At 47.0% G+C, this 24,465-nt stretch overlaps 1 protein-coding gene across 7 annotated transcripts in view; it reads left to right on the top strand.

The window, feature by feature from the left end:
- Window positions 1-10,970: 10,970 nt before the first annotated feature.
- SORBS1 (sorbin and SH3 domain containing 1) overlaps window positions 10,971-24,465 on the top strand; it is a 202,868-nt gene continuing 189,373 nt past the window's right edge. For 2 of the 7 annotated variants that reach the window (XM_077779544.1, XM_077779562.1), the window contains exon 1: window positions 10,987-11,003. The gene's annotated coding sequence lies outside the window, so the exon portion shown is untranslated. Of the gene's footprint in view, window positions 11,004-24,465 lie in introns of all 7 variants that reach the window. The other 5 variants (XM_077779570.1, XM_077779588.1, XM_077779528.1 and 2 more) reach the window with 4 other exon arrangements.

Below are 24,465 nucleotides of genomic sequence, written 5' to 3' on the forward strand. Positions count from 1 at the left end.
CATGGAGGTGAGAGCTGGAAGAGAAGGGCATTCCTGATAAAAGGCGGGGCCACCAGCACATGCAAAAGGTGGCATGAGAAGGCTTAGTGTGTTGGGAGAGGTCAATACTTCAATAAGGTGGGAGTATAAGGTGGGGGGAGGGCCTGCTAGACACCCCTACTGGTTTTGGGAGGGACTGAGGATTGGAAATACCAAGATGGAGGAGACAGGGCCCCTGCCGGCAGGGTGGATTTAGGGAGAGCATTGTGCACCCATGCCCTAAGGGAAGACAGTGCAGTGAGAGCCTGGATTCAGAAGGTGGATATTTGGGTAAGGGGGGGATCAGGCTGGTCATGCTTTCAAAGTCCACTGTGCCCAAGCACACAGCCCCCTCTTCATTGCAGAAGGGCGGGGGGAGGGTTGACATCTGGCTTTAAGCCCCTTTCAAAGCCCGTCTCAGGGTTAGGCTCTCTGTGAAGTTCTCCTTCATCTCCTACCCAGTGAGATTTTTTACCTTAATGTGATTCCAACACCTCCATGGGCTATATTTTCTGGGTTACAAAATTGTATATAAACAGAAAAATGGCATATGGTATATATAAATATGTATATCTGATGTGTTTACTTACCTAGGTAATCATACACACTCCTTTCTTTCTTTTTCTGAAATCCCAGAGCTTGAAGTAATTATGTAATTAGAATCCACATAGAATGTGGTTAGATAAGGTGTAATTAAAGAGGAAAACCTAATTTTGGAAGAATGATAAGAGGTCATTTGATTCAGTCTGGGCCCAAATCCAATCTTGGAAGAACAGTAAGAGGTCACTTGGACGTACAGAGCTTGGGGCCACCCAGGAGCCCAGACTGGCCTGAGAATTGGGCAGATTTTGTTTCATTCAGTTCACTGTGAAAGCTATTCATTGAGCATCTTCTTGGTATAGGATGTTGTTGGAGGCCCAGCCATGGGTAAGGAAAAGAAGGCCTGGATCTAGGGAGGCCATGGGGGAGGCAGGAGATTGGCTGGAAACAACCAGGAGGTCTTAAGTCAGGTAGGGAGATGAAGATTTCTTTTGGAGAGGGGCTGGGGAACAGTGGGGAGGTTGGGGAAGGATTCACAGAGCAGGTGGCATTTAAGGTGTGCTTGAAGGGTAAGAAAGGTTTTAAGAGCAAGGACAAGGACTCTCTGGCACATGAGAGTCACTCAGATAATATTTGTGGAATGAATGCCAGGCTGAGGTGGAAGGTGGAAGGAACATGGCCAAGTCGGTGAGTGGCCATTTGTGGTTTGGTGATGAGGTAAAGCGCATACAGCCCAGGCAGTACAGCGACAACATGAGGCCAGGAGGACACAGGCTTAGCGCCTAAACTGCGTTGTGGTGACCATGTGCTGAGTCAGAGATTGCTGCGGGCCTGGCCGTGGAGGTCTGAGGATGTGTACGCATGGATGAGCCTTGGAAAGAGCCTGGAAGGACCAATAGGATAGGGGGAAGGGGCGGTGGGTGCCTGGGTGGCTCAGTCCGTTAAGCGTCTGACTTCGGCTCAGGTCATGATCTCATGGTTCGTGGGTTCGAGCCCTGCATCGGGCTCTGTGCTGACAGCTAGCTCAGAGCCTGGAGACTGTTTCAGATTCTGTGTCTCCCTCTCTCTCCGACCCTCCCCTGATCATGCTGTCTCTGTCTCTCAGAAATAAATAAAACATTAAAAATTTAAGAAAAAAAAAAGGATAGGGGGAAGGGGAGGAGGGAAGACTTGCTAAAGGAGGGGAGTGACATGAGCAAAGGTCTAGGGAGGGAGCCAGGAGATCATCCAGGAGGGAGGGGTGGGGCGTAGAAGGGAGCAGGGCAAAACCAGGTGGGCTGGAGTGGGTGAACTAAGTTCCCAGGTGTGTTGGGCAGGAGCACTTTGATCCCGTGGGACTACGGAGCAGGTTGTCAGACAGGAGAGTGGCATGGAAAAGGCATGTCGAAGGAAGAGGAATCTGGCTCTGGTGGTGTGTCGAATGGGCTTCTGGGGAGTTCAGCCTGGGCTCCTTGTCATGAGGTCATCGGGACCAGGCAGTGAGCCTGGGAGGGTGGGGCTGTCTGCACACCCTTATCACAAAGGGCTACTAGTCTTGGTGATAAGAGGATGAGAGAAATAGGGCAGGGAAGGAGGCAGAGGTGACTGCGAGCTTCCCAGCCTGAGAGAATCATGGTACCTAAGCCGGGAGGAGGCGCAGCTGGCGGGAAGGAGGGTGTGGGCAGAGGCCCCGCGTGTCCAGAGCCCAGAGACTCATGTTCTAACCCAGCCCTGCCTCTGAACTGGCTGAGACCTTGGACCAATTCTTCCATCTCCTAAGCTCCAGATTTTGGTCAGTAGGCGTTTCTGCGTTGTGATTCAAGCTCATCAGACACTGTGGAGTCATCACAGTCCTAGGGCTTGGGCAAAGGGAAGATCTGGGCTGGAGATTTGTAAGGCCCTCCAGTGGAGGGGAGAGAAGAAACCACATAATCTTCTTCCTTGTTTTCCTGGAGTGAGTGGGCAGAGAGCAATAGGGAGGGACTCTTGGTGACCAAGTTGGATGAGGAGTTGCGGGGGAGAGGATGCTGTCCTGACTCATCCTGCCCATCTCAGGGTGGTTATGAGACTCTGTCATAATGAGTGTGTAAACTCTAAGCCTACACAGATGTTGCGGTCAGTGCTCCATTCTGGGGTGGAGCAGGGGAGGGGTTAATCGTCCTGAACTTGCAGAAAGGAAATTCTCAGGGCAGGGAATGTCTCCTTCTTCCCTCCCCAAGCCAATCTTTGGGAAACTTATGGCCTTGGACCTTTAGAAACAGAGTCCATGCAGAGAAGGCTTCCTGGCAGAGGAGGACTTGAACAGAGCCCTGGGAAAAGGGGAGAAGGAAGGACTTTCCAGAAGAGGGGAATGACATGGAGTTATATTATACAATTTAAAATCGAGTCCAGAGGGGAAGGGATATGTTTTTTGGATACCTAGTATGTATACCAGCTCTGCACCTGCTGGTTTCCTGATGTTTGTCTTATGATCTTTACATCATTTCTGCCTCTGTTATTATCCCATTTTACAGATAAGGCAACAGTATTAAAGAGATGAAGTACTTTGCTCAAGGCTCAGTGGTCTGGCAGGATTTCGTTGTACTCAGATCTGACTCCATTGGCAACAAATACCCACTTCTGTAGTCTGTAAATACTGTATTCTGCTGGGTCTCGGGGGAACGCAGGGAAAAAGGATCATTTGTCTTTGTGGCCGTTATTCCTAGTAAAACACTTACTTAAAATGTGAATCCAGCTGCGATCCACTCACAACATTCTGATATGGTACGGCATCTTGGAGAATGGGAACAGGGCACACTTAGGGCTCCTCAGGGTCTTGAGCCCTCAATTGACAGATTCAGAGGCTGAGGCCCCACAAGGAGAAGGGATATGCCAGGATCTGGGCAGGATGAGGATGAGAACTAGAAGGATCTGAAGGCTTGGAGACTTGTGGCTCTTTTAAGACCTCCCTGTGGAAAACTTTGTTTTTAGACAACAATGGAAACCTTTGTCTGGAGAATTGGTCTGGGCAGGGGTTGGATCTGAAAGGTCCTCTGTGCGTGTGTGCGTGCGTGTGTGCGTGTTTTCTTTCCTTCACTTTAACCTCAGATGCCTTTGAACCAGCAGGAAGGATTCCTTAAGACCAAAGGTTAAGACCAAAGGCATTTAACAGGTGGAAAGGGCATAGGAAGAAGGGGGAAGATCAGAAGCCACAGAAATAGAAGACTAAACTCTAGGCTTGGCTAAAAGGAATTTCCCAGGCCCATAAATAATCACTAACATTTATTGAATGTTAAATTCACTTACTGTGCCAGGCAATCTTTACATGTCATTTTATAGAACTGCCGTGGCCTCCCCATGAGGTAGGTGCTGTTTTATTGCTCCCATTTTAAAGATGAAGGAACTGAGGCTGAATGAGGCTAAGTGACCTACTTAAAGTCACAGAGTTAATAAGATATAGTCCCAGGACCCCAACCCAGGCCCACCCAATCCAAAGCTCTGCCTTCAGTGCCCAAGCTATTTTGTAGGACTAGGAGCTCCGGGTATTTGGAGGTGTATGGAAGAGTACATTTAGGAGTCATCCCTTGGCAATGGGCTCAGCAGAGGGCAGTTTTACCGCCACGGGACATTTGGCAATGTCTGGAGGAGAAAATTTTGGTTGTCATGACGTATAGGGGGTGCTACTGGCCTCTGGTGGGTGGAGGCCAGTATGTTCCCAAACTTTTTTTTTTTTAAATGTTTTATTTATTTCTAGGAGAGAGAGAGAGAGAGACAGCGTGAGCAGGGGAGGGTCAGAGAGAGAGGGAGTCACAGACTGAAACAGGCTCCAGGCTCTGAGCTGGCAGTCAGCACAGAGCCCGACGCGGGGCTCGAACCCACGAACCGCGAGATCATGACCTAAGCGAAAGTCGGACGCTTAACCGACTAAGCCACCCAGGCGCCCCCAGTATGTTCCCAAACTTACGATGCATGGGACAGCCCACACCAGAGAGGTATCCTGTGCCAAATGTCAGTGTGCTGAGCTTGAGCAACCTTGCCCTTTGGGGACCTGGTTATATTTTTACCTCAGAGCACAGGGCTGGTGGAAGGCCACTTGGAAAGCCCATCTGAAGAACTCAGGTAGTTCCCTTACCTTCAGGGACTTACGTTGTACCTTAGTGGATGTTTGCAGTTTGGGTCCCCCACTGACTGAGCCCTGAGAGGCCGGCATGGGGGTAGTGGTGAGTGGAGGCCAGGAAGAAAAATTCCAGCGAGGCGTGACAGGCCAGGGTGGCTCAGGGCGGCAGATGAGCCGCAGCAGGTGTGGGGGAGGGGGCAGTCCAGGCTGCCGAGAATTGATTCGGCTGTTTCTTTGTGTGTGACTGAAATAACTCGGGTCCGGTGAATTGTATAATTCAAAATGCCCTTATTAAATTATTACTGTGACTACTCACCACTGGAAAGGTCTGAGGAAAGGGTATACATGTTGCAGATGCAACTTGGTCACTCCTCTGCTGCTTGCCGATCTCTCTGTTACTGGTTACTCTTTAACTCTGGTCTGCCCCATGCATGCCATGTAGGGCAGAACAGCAAACAAATTTGGGGAAGCCCCAGCACCCTTGGCCTTGAGCTTCTCGGAGCAGTCTCAGCTGAGCGTTGCTGGTGTCCGAGAGGTTTGACAGAGCAGACCTCTCCCCTGAGCGGGCACTGCTTGGGCAGTCCTGAGGAAAGCCTGCCTCTTCACCCCCATCTGCCCTCGTTTCGGGCCCCTCTTCCAGGTAGAACACAGAAAAGGTGTGTCTGTGCCCTGGTCCCGGATGGTGTACGTCACCAGGTAAGCTTTTTGCCTCCCTTTCCAGCTAGTCCTCTGGCTGAGCTTCCTACTGCAGTGCCTTTCACCTGCTGGCCTCGCTGACAGGAACAACCTCCCACTTCTGTTTCATCCCCTGGGCCCCATCCCCCAGCTCGCAGGGTCACCTCCCTCCTCCAGATGCCCTCAGTTCCAGTGAGTGCCTCTGTCATTTATCCAGTCATTCAGTTCTGGATACCAGTCACCTTTCCAGTGGTTCTGTCACTAGCTGTGTGACCTCGGATGAGTCATTCAACCTCTGGAGAAGCAGCGTAGGATTGAACCAGGCGACTTCCCTTCCCTTCCAGCATCAGTGTCAAATGAGAGTCGTAGCCATAGGACCTGGGGTTTTTCTCTAAGGTCATTGGCAAATCAGGTTTCCCTTTGATCCCATACAGATTCATGGAGGACTCAGAATTGGTTGTTAGGAAACTGTTTTCAAACCAACTAAGTAAGCTTCTTTTATATTAACTCTACTCAGCAAGGGTGTGTGGTAGGTTCAGTAGGGTTATAAGATGGTCCTCTTGGGCTTTGTCCTCAAAGAGCTCACAGCCTTGTGGGGGGCAGGTATGACTATACCATAACAGTAGACTTCCCAGCATATCACCCTGTGTCCATCCTTAGTGCCAATTATCACAGTTCTCCACACCCTCACATCCCCCCTGCCCATGAATTGAAGTCCTGTAAGAGGTTGAATTTTTTCAGTCTTATTCACTATGCACCTAACACAGAGTGAGCAGTCAGATTTATGTTGAATGAATGCAGTGAAGAATGGTACCAGTTGACTTAGGTTTTGAAGGAAGGATAGGTGTTAGACCTACATAGATGGGGAAGGGGGACATTATGGACTGGTAAAGGATATGGGTAGGGTGGAGGCAGGAGGGGGAAATGTGTGAGCAAATGCATGGACGTAGTAAGGCCTAAGGCATGCTGGGTAACTGCAAGTCCATTGTGACTAGACCCAGTAATATGGTCTGGATCAAAAAGACTGGAAAGGTAAATTGGGGCCAGATGTCCTGAATTCAAGCTATGTTAAAGGAATTGGACTTAGCCAATAGTAGGATGACCTCACATTCTAGTTCCCCAGGGTGGCTTTGCCTGTTGTCCCCATATGATTATTAATAGTGCCCCCTTCGCTCTCAGGTGTCCTTGTTTGGATGATAAATTGTATGGCCCTGCAATCCTAAAGGCTACATGAACGGTTCGTGGTGGGATGTGGTCAGGCTGGCTGTGGGAAGGTCAGTACCTGGTGGCGCCTGCAGGCAGAAGGCAAGACGTTCTCTAGTCCAGGCCTGAGCCGTAGTTGTGACATTTTGGATGTCTGTAAGGAGGAGATGGTTAAAAAGAGTCTGAAGGCCAAAGTGACACCACACATGGCCTCTAAGATGGCTCCAAAATGGCCCTTCCAAAGATAGACGCATTCTGAAGTTCAAACATAATGGATAAGTGGTTTTCTAATTTGAAGTTATGGCTGATAAGAAAAACATCCACATTGTGCCTGTTTCCTGAGCAATTAAAAGTCAGAGAAACTTCTCCCCAGTCTCCAAATGTTCTGGTGAAACACACTGGTATTCACTTTCCTAAACCCCAGCATTGTTCCTTGGAATTTAAAATAGGTTATGAATGTGCTTGATGTCAGGAAAGATAAATCTGTGAGGAGGACTGTAGTCAATACATTTCCTTTTTAAGTAGAAACAATATAAAGAGCTTCATTCAGTCCCGAATCAATCTCACTTTGTTGCCATGATTGTGTAAAACCTGAACTGCTTTATGTCCGTCTCACACTGTTTATATTCCCCTGATGTTCCCCATCTCAGCTGGCCCTGCACAGAGTCAAAGCCTTTTTAGGCCATGTACAGCTCACTTCTCTCGGGGCTGTTTTATTGCATGCTGCAGAAGGACCGTGCTCTGAGCAGTGAGTTCATTTTGTTATCTAGCGGTGCTCTTCAGGGTGGCTATCCCAAATGAGCTTCCTATGTCGCAGAGTTGGAAGGCCAAATTCCTTAGCTTTTTAAATTCCCATTAAAAAGATGATTACATTTTAGAAGAGTTGGTACATACGCATGATTCAGAAGTCAAAACACTATAAAAATGTATGCATTGAGAATTTTCATTCTTACCCCTGTGATGTCCACATCACCCCCTCCTCCAGCCTGGTCCCTATTAGGCAGACTGAATGTGATGTACCAGTTTTCCTATGACAGTCTTCGTTTGTGGTCTCCATCCCAGTGAATGATCAGTAACACCCTCCTTCACTCCCAAAAATGTCCCAGTGTTGGTGATAAATGATATAATCCTCTACAGACAGGTAATCCTTTTTATTAGTTTCTTAGGTATCCTTCCAGTATTTCTATATGCAGATACACGTGGGGGGGATGACATACATTGCCTTTGTCACTGAATGTATCTTGGAACACTACGTATCAGTAGCATTGGGGTGTCCTCATTCTGCCAAAGTATCTTTGTGTTTGTAGGGACTAGTTGGCAGTTAACTTTCCCTTAGTTTATCGGTTTAATTACTATTTAGGAGTTGCTTCTGTTTACCTAGGGAGAAACAAAAGACTGTGGGAAATGAACCCAGCTTCCTTCCCTTAGGAAAGCCAGTTCAGGAATAAACTCATCCAGAAAGCTTTAAGGCACTAGCTTTGTGCCTAAGATGGTACTGGGCACTTTGGATAAAGTGGGTCCTGCCTTGATCTCCAGTTGTGTAGATGGCTTCATCATCCAGCTCAGATGCCTCAGGCTTTCAGGAAGCCCTCCTTGATTCTCTGGCCAGAATTCTTTGGCATGCCCATCCATCCACTCATCCATCCGTTTAGCCATGTCAGCAACCAGCATTCACTGCGTGTGTCCTTGTCCCAGGACCTGTGCTAGAGTTGAACAGATGATGGGACCCTTGCTGTAGAAGACAGACAGGTGCATGCGCAGGCAGTTACAATGCGGTGCTCAGGCTGTTGATGGAGCACAGAGTGAAGGGTGCCCAAGTGCAGTTGAATTTGGGTGGAGCTAGGGAGGCTTTCTGAAGACACTTTCCCTAGTGGGACTTGCTTTTTAGTTCTGTAAATATTTGCCTTATCTTCATTCACCCTTACATTGAGGTCCTTTATATTATCCTCAGTTCTGGCCCCTTCCCTTGTCACCACATACCTGGTGTAGTACTCTCCATTTAATAGTCATTCAAATATTCATTGAGTGAAAAAGTCCAGATTAATTAAGTAGACCCAGCCTCAAGGATCTTCATATCAAAAAGAGCAGGTGAGATGTTCTTTGCTGCCTTTGGCCTTCATGGCTTATCTAGACAGCTGGTATCCTGCAGAGACCCCTCCAAATTAGTGCCTGCCCCCTTCCTTAATCCCCCCTTCTGCAGGCTACAGTGTTCCCCCTCCATCTGTTACTATCACCACAGTAGAGAACCCCCTGACTCTGACTAATGCTGTCAAGAAATAGCTGGATGAATGGGAGCCCCAAGTCCCATCTCCCCCTTTGGTCTTGGTTTCCCCCTTGGAGTGAGGTGGGTTGGGTATGACCCCTAAGGACATTGTACCTCTGACATTTCAAGAACAATGATTTCAGGAATCAGCTGTGGCTCAGCCAGCTCCTTCTTTTATCTCCTTCTAATAAATGCAGCTTCCCTTGCAGTTTCCTGGTGCCACAGGGGGTGATCAGTCCAGGATAAGAAATAGCCAGGCCAGGAAAATGACCTTTTAATAAAGTTGAAAGGGCCGCTGGGAGAGCCGGGATGGCCAGACGTGTGGCCGCCAGCCACTGTGCTGTGTGCTGTGATGTGCACTGAAAGAGGTCCCAGGTAATGACTCCAGCTGCAGCTGCTGAGGAAGTAACAGAGTCAGGGCATCATGGAAGAGGGTTTCAGCCTAACGTTAGCAGATGTTTTCTTAAAACTGTGCAGAGCAGCATTTTGTGGGAAGAGGTGAGATTTGTTTGACAACTCACACTCCCCTCTCTCTTGCCCTCATCTGTTCTTTCTACAGTAGCTTTACACAGGAAATAGGAAGATGGGATGGCAGTTCTCGGGGCAGTCTGTGTTGGACTGACGTGTAGTGTTGACTGTGTGCCTGGCAGTGCACTGGGCATCTTTACGTTCCATTAAAGCAGTGGTTCTTAAACTTAGAAGAGCATCAGAATTCACCTACGGTACTTGCTAAAAATGCATAGTACTCACTGGTGGGGCCCAAGGATTTGAAGTTTTTAAATTTGTTTGGGAGAGCAAATGTGGGGGAAGAGGCAGAGGGAGGGGAGAGAAAGAACAAGAGAGCAAGAGAGCGAGAGAGAACCTTAAGCAGGCTCCACACTCAGCACAGAGCCTGATGCGGGGCCTGACCCCATAGCCCTGGGATCATGACTTGAACTGAAATTAAAAGTTAGACACTCAACTGACTGAGTCACCCAGGTACCCCCCAAGGATTTGAATTTTTAACATGTTGTCTAGGTTATGCAAGTTATATCCAGATGATGTCAGCTGCACATAACAAACTCAGCTCAGACTGCTAACTGGCAAAACTCATTTCTCAAACAGTAGGGATGCATCGTGTAACTGTAAGGCCCACCAGTCCTGGGGGCTGCAGGGTGGACCGTGCCCCCTGGAGTTGGCAGTGGGATGATTTAAAAAAAAATTTTTTTTTAATAACAAAGCAATCTTCTTTTAAAAATTTTTTTTAGGGGTGCCTGGGTGGCTTAGTTGGTTAAGCGTCCGACTTTCGCTTAGGTCATGATCTCGCGGTTCGTGGGTTGGAGCCCCGCGTCGGGCTCTGTGCTGACTGCCAGCTCAGAGCCTGGAGCCTGTTTCAGAGTCTATGACTCCCTCTCTCTCTGACCCTCCCCTGCTCATGCTGTCTCTCTCTCTCTCCTAGAAATAAATAAAAAAATTTTTTTAAGCGAAAGTCGGACGCTTAACTAAGCCACCCAGGCGCCCCCCAAAAAAATTTTTTTAAACGTTTATTTATTTTTGAGAGACAGTGAGACAAAGCGTGAGCAGGGGAGGGGCAGGGAGAGAGGGAGACACAGAATCTGAAGCAGGCTCCAGACTCTGAGCTGTCAGCACAGAGCCTGACACAGGGCTCAAACTCATAAACCGCGAGATCATGACCTGAGCCAAAGTTGGCTGCCTAACCGACTGAGCCACCCAGGCATCCCAGCAGTGGGATGATTCTGAATCTAGAGGTTGGGTGGGTTTTGGGGTTGATTGCTTCTGTAGATCAGTGACATCAGCAAGGCCCCTGGTTCTTCCCATCTTTGCCATCTTTGGTGGTTGACTTCCCCCGCAGAGAATAAGAGGCTGCAGCATTTCCAAACATTTTAGTGAGACGACTACAGCCAGGGGAAGAAGAGAGACCTAGATGGACTGCTGGCTCTCTCAGCAGCCAGGAAGCTTCCTGAGCCTCCCCCGCCCCCCAGCACTCTTCCAGAATGCTGCCTCGGCTAGAGCTTGATTGCATGTCCATCCCTGAGTCAATCACTGTTGACTGGAAGGCGGCCACACTTCCGGAGGGATCTGGAGGAGAGGCACGTACCCAAACAAAATGGAGGCTCTGTTAGGAAGGAAGGAGCAGGGACTAGGGGTTGGGAAGGCAACTGCCAGAGCCCAGTGTGCAGGCGGTCCGAGCAATACTGCCTCCTGTCATCCTGAGCAGCCGGGCTGTTGGTAAGGTTATCTCTGTCGTGCAGATGAGGAAGTGAGACTCCCTGAGCTTCAATGACTTGTAGATAACAGGCGTGTAGATGGTGTGTAGGGGGTGGGAGTTGGGGAACTGGGGTGTTTGTGAGGCCTTTTTAGCCCAAGGAGAGTAATCATACTTTTGTTTTTAACCTTTCTGAGGTGTCAGAGCAGGCACCTTCATTTCTGATTTCTCCTTCATGGTTCCAGTTATTCACGGCTGGAGGCTTGCCTCTGTTTTTCCTATAGGCAGAATTCTCAAGGCATGAGAAAAAATAGGCAACTTTGGTTGTACCTGAAAGCAGTTGAGATAATGCTATCAGCTCCAATTTGGGGGGAAATGAGGTGGCTACCACGTTACCCCCTGTGCTGGGTATAGTGCATGCACGATCTTATATCCTGGCAACAACTTACTAAGTTAGGTTTTATTCTTCATATTTTAAAAGATGGGGAAACTATGTCTCAGGAAGGTGAAGCTGAAGGTGGTGGGTTGCACAGCTTGTGGGCGGCGAAGCCAAGCCTGCCGGCTCAAATTCGGTGCCGCTTCCCTATTCCACACTGGGGCTTATCAGTGGCTGCCAGCCTTGTTTATGCCCCTGAAGGAAGGTTCTCAGGGAACGGGGTTTTAGTGTCCAGAGTTCCAAAGGAGCTGAACGTTTCCTATGGGAATAATTCTCAGGGCACCAGGAAAAATATCCTGAGCATAATAAACACAAAAAAGAAGCAGGAAATCTGGTTTGTTATATAGCAGCTAAAATGTGACTAGGAAAACCCTTTAAAAAACCTAAAAGGTTTGTTGGATTTGAAAATGAAAGGTGCTGGTGGAAAGGGTAGGAAAACCCCCGTGGGTTTGGGAGATAGCTGATAAATGTGGGCAGTGTGGCAGCAATAAGGAGTGTTAGGTGAACAGTGAACACCTTGCTTTTCCCCCAGTTCTGCTTTTGACTGTGTGATCTCTGGCAAGTCCCTTCGCCTTTCAGACCAGTGTCTGCACGTGTAGCGTGTGGTCCCGGCTGGCAGCTCAGTGGGCAGAGGGAACAGAGGCGTAAAGAGTGGAGCAAGCCTTGCCAACTGTGCAGGGCTTTGCAAAGGTGAGGGAGTGTCTGGGTATGAGCCACAGAGTCGACACCCCAGAGTTGTAAACTGAGTGCAGCTCTACCTGGGTGTGAGCTGTCCGTTGCCTACTGGGGCCATGTCAGAACTGGTGGAGGGCAGCCCCTCCACCACTACTGGATGTCCGGCTTCAGCCTCATCAGCAGGAAAAATCAGCTTTGCCTGAAACCGTCCAGCTCTGGATGTTTGGGGTCCGTTCCTTGGCACATTGCCTGGCCTGTGCCTTGGGGAGTATTACCTACAGATGCCCAGGGGGAGATAACATTAGTACACAGTGGGCAGAGATAAGTGCCGCGTGCTCAGGATGGAAGGTACGGACCATGGCTACTGTGGGAGGGTCCTGGGGGCTCAGGAAGCTCTGGATAAGCTGGCAGTGTATGTTGAGGATGGATCACAGGTGTGTGTATGTGAGAGAGGGGGTTGGGGGAGGAGAGAGAGACAGGTGAGACCCTTTTCGAGAGCAGCCAACCTACCTGTATGATTATGGTGGTGACCTGACTTTTCAAATATGAACAGAGGGACTAATAAGGAATTTTCCCCCCATTGAAGCATATCTGCAACTTTGTAGGGTTTTGAGTCTGTAGTAAGATATTTAAGATTAGTTTCCTGCTCCTAGCTTTCCTACCCTGCCCATTCATATTGAGCACTTTCTGCATAGCAAGCCAAGCTCAGTACTGTGGTTTCAAAGACCAAAATCATTGCCCTTGGGAAGGGGGCTTCTGGATAAACCGGATCATTACAGAACTGTGTGATAAGTGTTAACAGGTACGTACAGGGTCCTCAGGGAGAAGTAGGAGGGAACACCTGGTTGGGTCAGGTGAAGGGAGGGACACTTATTTCTCAGAGGAGGTGACACTTGAGCTGGGGCTAGAAGACTGGGAGGGAAGTATGCCAGGTGGACCAGCCTCTTGGAAGGGATTCTAGGCAGAGGGTGGTTATAGCTTTCATCTGACAATAAAAACCATTTCTGAAAGCCTGCTGTGTGACAGTGGTGAGGCAGAGATGGATGGGACTCTGTCCCAGCCCTGCAGGTGCTCATAGTCAGAGGTGAATAGGAAATGACAGTGAAGGTGACAGTGTGATTGGACAGTCTGTGGAAACACAGGGCCCTGCTTAAGTCAGTTGTGATGTTTGCTTATCAGTCTTCCTCCGAGGGGGCCCCTTTGCGGGTTTTCATTGGTGAGAGGCCCTGATGAAGAAGCTGGCTTGCTGTCTGCTGCCCTTGGGGTGGGCCGTGACCTTCAACAGTTTGGATTATTCTGTGAGACACCTATTCGCACTTAACAGATTTCTTCCTTGTGGAGGCTGGACTTGGGCAAAACGCTTCACTAATCTGGGCCTTTTTTTCCCTCCTCCCACTTATGGAAGAAAGGCTATTTGGATCAGGTCATTGTTTCTCAACTAGCAGTATAGGGAGCAGCTCCTTTAGAATGGCAAGCATGTTGTGGAAATGTAGAGTCTTTGTGGGGTGGCGCCTCACGCCCATTTGTATGGCCAGACGCTTGGGAGTGGAGCGGAGGATTTTATATGTAACAGGCACTCCGGGTGATTCCTACACATCTTAGAGTTTGGGGACACCTGGGCCACATGATTGCAACCTCTAATCCTGTCAGCCCTAATCTCCTCAGCCACATCTATGTCCACAGGAACTGGAAAGATAAAGAGTTAGCTTTCTTAATGTTTTATCCCTGCAGGACGCCTTCAGCAAACTGCTCATAGTTTAGGTGTCCCGGCTGGACCTGATCTGCAGGCTGGTTTTGATATTCCTTAAGGAAGAAAAGCCTTGTTAACATGCATCCGAATGTGACTGTCAGAATCTGTTTATGAATCCTTACAATAAACACCTGTCTTAGCTTTTCATCTTGCGTCTAGATGTTTGACTGGCTTCCCTGTTCTGGGTCCTTCTCCTTCGACCTGCATCCTGAGGAGGTCATCTGCGTTGTCTAACAGGGAGCCAAAGGTTTCTTCTTCTGTTCAACAAACAGTGTCTCCGCTTTGGTTCCCTTTCCATCATCTTTGAGAGGTTATTAAGGGAGGCTCACCATAATTTTTGTTTTTGAATGCACAAGCGGGTAAGGGGCAGAGAGAGGGGGACAGAAGATCCGAAGCAGGTTCTGCGCTGAAAGTAGTGAGCTCGATGCTGGAGCTCGAACTCACGAGCTGTGAGATCATGACCTGAGCCGAAGTCAGACGCTTAACTGACTGAGCCACTCAGGTGCCCCAAGGCTCGCCATATTTTAATAGCTGCTGCATATGTTCCCATTTTTTGATATTGTGTCTGAAAACACAGTTTTTAATGTTCAAAGTAAATAAGGTCTATATATTGCTGCGTGGAAATCTTCCCTGGCTTGCTATCCCCCCAAACCTCCAAATCTAATAGCCCCTAAGATGCCACAGTGCTGGTGACTGAGAAGCCATTGCCCAAGACCGCTCTCAGTCTGACCCCCTTATTGTATTCGGGTGTGAATGAAACAGTTGCACCAGGCATAGCACTGTAGGCTGGCCTATCATAAAGATGAAACCTTGGCATCTGGTATCCCAGACCTTAAAAATTAAGAACTTTTCTCTGGATCTTGGTTCAATTCTGTTCTATTATTCTGTGTTGTGGTTTTCCATGTCAAAATCAGTCTGTAAACAAATTTCTATACTAGTAAATTCTGATGAACCTTTCAACATTACCCAGGTGGGAGAAATGCAAAGCTGGCTTTGAACGATCAAAGTGGCAGATATAGGTATGCGCCCAAGCAGGCGGGGCCAGCGTGACCCATCTGCCTTCCCTCAGGGCCTTGCACAAGTCTCTGCCCACAGTGTGTGTCCAATATGTGGCTGCTGGAGGGATGAATTTTTATTTTTATTTACTGTTATTTTTTAAAATTATTGTCACATTAGCTAACATATGGTGTATATAGTATAGTCTTGGCTTCAGGAATAGATTCCCCTGATTCATCCCTTACATACAACACCCAGTGCTCATCCCAACAAGTGCCCTCCTCAATGCCCATCTCCCATTTTCCCCACTCCATCAACCTTCAGTTCTCTGTATTTAAGAGTCTCTTATAGTTTGTCTCCCTCTTTGTAACTTCTTTTGGAACGATGTTTTTTTTTTTAAAGAACAATGATAAGCTGGTGATTAAACTGGTGAAGGTATGGTATTCAAAGGGTGGACAGTATAATTTTGAATATGGCTTTGTTCTTCCTTAAGTTTAAGTTTCACGGACCTATCATTAGATGCAGGATTAGTTGCACTACGGAATAGCAGCAGAGAGAAAAGGTAGACGTGGTATGCATGTTAAGTACTTTGGTACGTCTGTTAGTTGTTTATTGTTTGCCAGTCATTAGATAATCTCCAGAGAGTGATTTTGACAAACCTCTTCATTTTGTGTTGGGGGAAACTGAGGCACAAGCATGCAGTAATTAGTGTAAATACATAGTGAAGGCAGGCTAGTTGACCAATAATCAAGAAGGATTTAGAGCACCTCCTCTCTACTGGAATACACAGGAATTAAAATTTAGCTTTGCAAAAGCTGTTAGAGGTTCAGAAGGTCACCCTGGAGTATATAGTTGTTTTGTGACACTGTTGTCACTCGGCTGTTTAGCTTTCACTGGTGTGTTTCCAAGGACAGGGAGCTCACTGTTCACTGAGGCAGTTCCATTTATTTTTTCTTTAATGCTGTTGCTTATTAGAATTGTTTTATATGAGCTCTCATCAACTTGTCTGATAAATTTCTTCTTTAGGACACATTTCTCACTCTATTTACACGACATGATTCATTCATTCAGGCATACACGTTGAACATTGGCTTGGTTTTAGAATCAGGAGAAATAAGATAGTAAGCAAGGTAGACAAGGTTCTTGCCTCCTGGAACGTAGAGTCCCGTGTTAGTATAGTGGAGGGGGCATTGAACTAGATGTCAGAAACAAAAGACAATTACTTTAAGAAGAAGAAAAAAAGCAAAGGTTTTGTACTATTTGTAACGTATATGAATTTGGCTAAAACACTTGAGATCACTTAATTTTACAGAAGTCATTCTTCCATTGGACTTTCTAAAGCAGTGAAAGTTCATTGGGTTGATGTATTTTGAAGAGTATGAATTGTTGATTATTAGGAACAGTAGTTCCCAAAGCACGGGTCCTGGGCCATCAGCATCAGCATCACTTGAGAACCTGCTAGAAATGTAAATTCCTCAGCACCACCCCAGACTTGCTGGCTCAGAAACTCAGGGGGTGGAGCCTGCGAATGGTTTTTTTCACAGGCTCCTGGTGATTCTGATGCCTGCCTAGTTGGAGAATCACTAGATTGAACTGCACCTTGGATTCACCTGAGAGCTAGGCTTTTTTTTTTAATTTTATGTTTGTTTATTTTTGAGAGACAGAGTGTGAGCAGGGGAGGGGCAGAGAGAGAGAGGGAGACACTGAATCTGATGCAGGCTCCAGGCTCCAAGCTGTCACACAGAGCCAGATGGGGGCTTAAACCCACAAACTGCAAGATCATGACCTGAGCCCAAGTTGGAGGCTTAACTGACTGAGCCCCAGAGCCGGGCTTTTCAACCCCCTGCCTGCTGTACCCTGAGGAGTTAGAGCAGGATCTGAAGGCAGGGCCTGTGCAGAAGCCTCCCAGGTGCTCTCCTGCACACCCCGGGCCTGAGGAGCCTGGGGCTGTGGGGTCAGGAGCACAGACAGTGGTTATTGGCTTTGGTTTGAGTCCTGGCTCTGCCCACTATCAGCTCTGTGGCTTTTGAAAAGATGACTCGGGCCTCAGTTTCTTTGTCTTCATTATGAGGATAAAAATGCCCATTCTTCAGGGTTGGGGTAACCGTCAAGTGGGATGATGTCTCTGAGTCTCTGAGGCTGTGCCTGGCATGTTGGAGGACTGAAGTGGGTAGCCGTCGATCTTTGAAGTTGATGCTGTTTGTCTTTCTCCCGGCCCCCTTTTCTCCACATTAAGCCTCTCCTTTTCCTTCTGGGACATAATTTCCTGCCTCCTCTTTTGGGAACCTCCATTTTGTCCATGACTCTCTTTAAAAGGCAGTGCCCCATTTGACACATTATAGATGCACCTGCTCTTTATACTTGTAATTCCAGTGCTCAGAATCTGTCTTACAGATATACCTGCAGAGGTGAGAAATGATGGTGTATGTTTATTTCTTACACACTGTAGTAGCAAAGGCCTGGGATAACCGAAATGTTCGTCAGTCTAGAATCTCCATGCAGTTGGATCCTGTGCGACCCCAGAAAGAAGGAGGAACTTCAAGTACTGTCACGGAACTCTGAAGGGTGGAGTTTTTAAGTCAAGAAAGCAGACTGCATATATAGCATGCTACCATTTGTGCGATAAAAGGGGAGAACTAGATATGTTTATTTGCTTGTATATGTGTACAGGACCTGTGGAAGGGAATATAAAAACAGGCAACCTTGTCTGCCTCTGAGGAGGAGACTGGGTGACTGCAGGACCCAGTAGAATGGGGACTTTTCACTATAAACTGTTGGGTGCCTTTTAAATTATGTGATTGCAACCCATTTAAAAAAATGTGGTATCCTGAGTGGAACCCTCTACTTGTGACTTTGAGTGCCGTGGGGTACAGTGGGAGTGTTATCATTTTCTTGTGAGTTGGACACTGTCCTACTTTTGATGCCATTTAAGATTGCATTACTCTTGGCTCTGTGGGCTCTGATGGACCTTGCGGTCAGCAACAGCACCCAGCTCTGTTTCGCGTGAATGGTTGCCAGGGCAGGTATCTCGGACAGGAGGAAGTCTGGAACTGCCCCCAGCCTGCACTTGCACAACTGGCTTTGTGTTTGGCCCAGGATGCTAGGCTGTTGGGATCATTTGAATCTAGATTTGGTCATCTGTAGCATTAGCTCTTCTTCTCAGCTTTTTATCATCTGGGGGTTTGATGAGCCTGCCTCTTGTGTCCATCTTTAGTCAAGTCATTGTCAAGAAGACATTGGACAGGGTGTGGCTGAGAATTGAATACTGCCTCATGCTGTGAGTAACTTTTCTCTAGCTTTTCATCAAGCCATTAAAGATGCTGGTATACATATTTACTCACCAGATGTTTAATGTGTGCCTGTTATGTGCCAGACACTGTATTAGTGCTGAGGGTCCACAGAGTAAGACCACCTTCTTGCCTGAGAGGAGATCATCATTTGGTACAGAGGCTGGAGGACTTTCTTTCTTTCTTGTTTTTTTTTTTTAATTTTTAAAAATATTTATTTATTTTTGAGAGAGAGACAGAGCATGAGTAGGGGAGGGGTAGAGAGAGAGAGAGGGAGACATAGAATCTGAAGTAGGCTCCAGGCTCTAAGCTGTCAGCAGAGAGCCTGATGCGGGGCCTTAACTTCGGCGCCGCGAGATCATGATCTGAGCCAAAGTCAGGCGCTCAACTGACTGAGTCACCAGGCGCCCCTGGAGGACTTTATTTCCAAAGGGCCAGATAGTAAATATTTTTGCCTTTGTGGGCCATACAGTCTGTTGTAAACACTTAATTGCCCTTGTAGCACCAAAATAGCTATAGACAATGTGTGAGTAAATTGCATGATTATTCTGGTAAAATGTTACAGAAACTGATGGCTGGATTGATTTGGCCTGTAGGCTGTCATGTGCTGACCCCTGGTCTAGTAGGAAGACAGACTAATAGCTCAGTCAAGTTTAGTAAGTGCTGTGAGAGGGGCATGGGTGTGTACCAAGTACAGTATGGCCCAAAGCAGGAGGGAGTGAGGTTTGTGGGCTCCATAGTCCTATACTAATATAAGCTGCTTGACTCTGTTGCCCTAACTTAAGTGAATCATGGGCGATTAAGATGCTTTGCTGAAATCATGATTTCACCTGTTCTACCAATTTGGTCATCATAACAAGAGAACATTGGTTGCTTTTTGGCATGATTTGGTCATCATGTACCCATGTTCACATTGTCCTCAAGCCATTTGTTGTGTAATTTTGTGTAGTCATTGGTTTGTAGTAATCAGGGTTTATTTATTTGTAGATATCAGGTTTGCCCACATTCCTACTTTAAATGGGGACATTTAATGCCCATGTCTCCTGCGATGAAACCCTTTCTTCCTTTGTGTGATTTTGAAGTTGGTCAATTGCAGTTCTAAGAAATTTTTACAGTCAGTGAAATATGCATGAAAGAAATTATATATTGTGTAAAAATTTGGAACCATATTAAAAAAAAGAAGGAGTGCTAAAATAAATCAGTCATGGCACACCCCTCCAACTTGGCCCCTGGTAACATTTTGGTTCATTTCTGCCAACTCTGTGAAAAATAATCAAAGCTTACAATCAGACTGCTTTGGAAGGCTATGGTTTATGTGGGAGCCTGATGTATCAGCTACTAACTAAAATTTGGGGGGCATCTGGGTGGTTGAGTTAAGTGACCTTCAGCTCAGGTCATGATCTTGTGGTTTGTGGGTTTGAGCCCCGCATCAGACTCCGTGCTGACAGCTCAGATCCTGGAGCCTGCTCTGGATTCTGTGTCTCTCCCTCTCTCTCTGCCCCTCCCTTGCTAGTGCTTTGTCTCTCTAAAAATAAATAGACATTAAAAAAGTTCTTTTTTAATTTTAGAGGAGCATGATTCAGGTGTGCTCAGAGGGTAGTGGAAGCACAGAGGAGAAAAAGGTCTGTTTCACCTGGGTAGGTAGATGGCTAGGAAAGGGTCCACTGAACAGGTGACTCTTGATAACCAAGCATAAGCAGTGGTTGGAGGAACAGGAAACTGAATAGTATATAAGCTCTGGTCACAACCACATGCTAAATGTATATGGGAGGGGGGAACAACTGCAAGGAAATGTCCCAAAATAATACTGTTAGGAATGTTGGCAAATGTGGTTTTATTTTTTCTGGTTTTCCAAATGGAAGTATATTGCCTCTTGTTAGTATTTTTTTTCTTTTTCTTTCTTTCTTCTTCTTCTTCTTTTTTTTTTTTTTAAATACCACACACGTGTGCCCCAGTCCAGGGTTGCAGAGCTTGGCCGCAGGCCTGCTTGTGAGGTCAGGAGCTTAAGCCAGGCTGGCAGGGGTCATGCAGCCTGTCATTTTCAGCTGCGGTACCTGAGGATGAGAGAAACTGATAATCCAGATCCCTCCGAGTATTTCAAACTTTTGAAATTTGAAAGTTCTAGACAATTCTTGGATGTAACATGAGTAAAACGATACAGATTGCTTTTTTGCAACCCAGACTGATTAGGTCAGACCTGGCTTCTCTGTACTGAAGTTTACATACCAAAGAGTTATTTTCCAAAGGTCCAAGTGCAAAAGGTTGAGATAATGGTTTGGGAAGTAAGTGACATTACTGGGGACATAAAATGTTTACATCTGGATTCCCCTCCACCCCTTAAAAAATCATGAAAAACAGGCATTTATTGCCACCATGCCCCATGATATTTCTGGCACTAGATTTCCCATCTTTAACATTCATTTCCACCAGTCATGTGCACACATAGAAAACTGGGCACCCACAACTGGGGAGGATCTTGCCGCATGAGCTGTAGACATTGAGTCCTATCTCCTCCCTCTCCACTGGGGAGAGAAGAATTGTTGGATTGTTCTGGGTTCAGATTTGGCTTTGCTTCTTCCTCACTATGTGACAGCAGGCAAGGTGTTTGAGCTCAGCTTTTTCTCTCCTTAAACTGGGATGATAAAATTGACTTCACAGCTGTTGTAAGGATTGAACCAAGTAGCATACATTAGCACTGGCCTAATACTGAACCTATGAGCAGGTGCTCAGTACATCATGGCTGCTGTTATTCATTGTTACTATTTGATTGTTAGCAGCAGCCTTGTATATTGGCTGATGTGTGTACTGGAGGCGGTTGTACAGAAAGAACTCTGGCCCTGCCTTCATTATCAGTACTTTGCTTCAGTGACTCCAAATATTGACATGAAGTTGGCTGGGTGTGGGGTACTGATGGGAGTCGTGGTCCACCTACGTAAAATAACATTTGAAGGGCCAGATTTTGCTTGGAGAGATCATGTTTCACAAGACTTCCAACATCAGAAAATGTTGGGTGCTGTGTACAGTTCCGTTACTCTGATGATAAAGTGGGAAACACGGGTATGTTAAAGGCTCAGCTATGTGTTGATTGACTAGAAAAACGAAAGGGGAATCATCAGCAACAGGTAAGGAGGGAGGAAGGGAGGGCCTTCTGGGTTGGATCTTGGGACCTTGTAAAAGCTTCCTCACCCTTCTTGTCCCTCTCTATCTTGTAACCGCACTGGGAGCTGGCTCTGAACTTCCTGGAAAAGTTGTTGTCTTGAAGTTGGTGAAGTGACTTCATACTTATTCCAGGACAGCCCCAGTTTTTACTTTTTTACCTCTCTGAGGTCCAGCTGAATCCCAAATTCACTCTTCTCATGGCCAGAAACAACATAAAATTAGGGGAGAAAGTTCTGCCCTCAGTCAGGAGGTCCTGAGGGTGGGAGGATTGGAACAGAAGCCGTTCTTCAGAGAAAGGATGTTGAAAGGGTTAATCAGTCTACATTTGTCAGCCCCTTCAGATGAAAATGTCCTCTCTAAATTAGGGCTGACCTGTTCCTCAGTCACATGGAGCCCTGAGCTCCCTCTGTCTGCCGTGCACCTCTGCCTGCTGTTAAGTATCGGCTGTTTCTGAAGGCATGGTATGACCTTCAGTCCTTTTTCTCCATGCTCACCTGGTCATGCCCATTTGGGGACAGGGAAGACAAGGAGTCAGGCAAAAGCTGGACCTTAGCCGTGAGGGCTGGCACACAATAGGTGTTTTATAAACACTCTTCTGTCTTGGCATCTAGTGCAGGGCCCATTTGTGGCAATTCTGTTGAATTTAGGGCACAGAGAGGACTAGCACCATCCTTTGTGTCTTTATAAACAGTAAAGGAGATGGTATTCAGCATACTCAGGTCAATATATAAAAACCACTTTATTTTTTATTTTTTAGAAATGTTTATTTGACAGAGTGCGAGTGTATGGGGGAGGGGCAGAGAGAGAGAGAAACTGAGAATCCCAGGCATGTTCCACACTGTCAGTACAGAGCCCACTGTGGGGCTCGAACCCACAAATCGTGAGATCATGGCCTGAACCAAAATCAAGAGTTGGACGCTTAACTGACTGAGCCACCCAGGCACCCCTAAAAACCACTCTAAATATCTTTGAAGAAATGTCTATTTTAACACATTTTATGGAAGATGGAACTCTTGCTCTCATTAGAGCTGCTCACTACCCTTTTCCCCAAGGTGTGGAACCACAGCTCAGATCTCACAGATGAGATCTGTTCTCCGTCTTCCCGCAAGTCTCTGAGGCCTCCCAGCATTGCATGTGCACTCCTGGTAGCTGTCCTTTGTGCTCTCTCAAGTATGCAAGCATAACACTTTGTTTTTAAGTACCTTAAAATTGTCACTTTATAAATGTATGTTTCATCATTTCAAGGGTTTGTCTCAGTATATTTAGGCATTTAGAACTTATTTTAGAAGGTAGAAAATGTCTTAGTTCTGTGTCTGCTATCTTGGTGGTGGGTCCACTCAACATATGTCCATTTGCTTTTCTTCTTTTGCAGGAGATTGGGTGCTGATGTAGCACAATTGGTTTGTCAGGTTTGTTATGTCATTGCTGTTTAGGGGAATTGCAGGCCTCCCTCTCGAACAGCCTGGGTAGGTAGGGCTGAGGCGGCATCAGGTGGGCTAACTTGGTGCTGGGGTTCCTTTTTAACCCCGATCTCTTGTTTCCCTTCTCTTATTTGATTTTCCTTGTTTCTCCTGACTCCCCTCCCACCGAAGTATTTTGTATACATTGCTAGATTTAGTACATTGAGGCTTGTGAAGAAGGGGGATATTTTCTACTCCCACTCTGTCTTCTGCTGCTACTCCTAGCTCAGGCTTTATTTATTCATTTTAAAGTGTATTTATTTTTTTAGTTATCTCTACAGCCAACGTGGGGCTCAAACTTATGACCCCGGGATCAAGAGTTGCATGCTCTTCTGACTGAGCCAGCCAAATGCCCCACTCAGGCTTTATTTTGATAAACGTTTTACAAAATGGCTTTGCTCATTTCCCTATGCCTTGCTGTACGCGTAAAAGTCTGTATGGCTTTTGCAAAGGGTGTGTTGGCTCAGGGGTCGGCAACCTTCCCAAAAATGGATGTCCGCTATTTGTGACTCCTATTTTGGTGCTGGGGATGATGGTGTTCACCCTTGGCAGGGACCTCAGGGGTGGTGACTTTTACAGGGGCTGCTGGCCAGCACAAGGCTCGTCGGCTCCCACTGTGCCCGTTGCTGACTCTGCTTTTCGGCTATTGTGTTTTGGCTTCTGAAGTGTCGTTTGTATTGGCCATCAAGTCTGTGCTGTTCCACAGCCTTTTCATCCTAGGAATTACACAACTTGAACATTTTTGACCTTGTAAGGCTTGGTAGAGAGACTGTGAATCCCAGATCACTCTGTACAGCAGTGCAGAGGCTGACACTAGGGAAAGATCATTGCTTGGATGGATGGCCTTGGCCTCTGAAGGCTGATCCTTCAGTTGGCCTTGGCTCATATGTTGAACACGTCCCAGAGGGAGCGGGTGCGACATAGACTGCTGGTGGGCAGCAAAGGGTATTTTTTCCTTTTCGTGCTATAGAAGGGAGGTTTGTGTTTAAACATACGGTAAACAGGGTCTTTCCCCTTAGTTCTTATCCTTGCTTCATTCCAAGCCAGTTTCAGGGGGCCTAGTAGAAAAGTCAGTGGCCACCTCTGTCCTTCCTTACCTACCAGAAAACGCAGGGTCTCTGGCTCTGGCTAACCTCCATTTCAGGTGAGGGAGGGCTGAGCAGCCTCATGATGGGGTCCCTGGTGAAGGCCTGGCAGATGTGATGGGTTTTGACTGGCAGGTGTTTGTATGTGCCCAATGCACTGGGTCTCCTCTGGTAATGGTCATCTAGTCCCCTCTTTTACATTATTGGAGAGGAAGCTTCCCTGGGATTTGGGGAGGAAAAATGACTTATTCTGGGCCACATGGTAGTAGAAGAACCCAGACTAGCATTGTCTGCTTTTTCCAGTCTGTTTATACCAGTACATTGGCTCGCCAAGGCCTGTATGTCCTTCATGGTCTGGAGAAAATTACACCGCATCAGCATGGGGATAGGTAGCTGCATATAGCTAAGAGCAAACACTTTGTGATCTAATTTGGGTTCCAATTCTGACTTTGCTGCTTATTAACTATATGATTGTGAATATGCTCCTAACTTCTCTGATTCTGTTTCTTCCCCTCTAGGATGGGAACCATACCCCCACCTCGTTAGGTTTTGTGTATCACCCCAGACTGTTCCCTGGTACATATAGAATCATTACGTTGCAGCTAACAGCATTTTCCACGCTTTGCTTCAGAGTTCA

This window comes from Crocuta crocuta, unplaced genomic scaffold (assembly GCF_008692635.1).
Source record: "Crocuta crocuta isolate KB4526 unplaced genomic scaffold, BGI_CrCroc_1.0 scaffold170, whole genome shotgun sequence".
In the NCBI taxonomy this organism is placed as follows: Eukaryota; Metazoa; Chordata; class Mammalia; order Carnivora; family Hyaenidae; genus Crocuta; species Crocuta crocuta.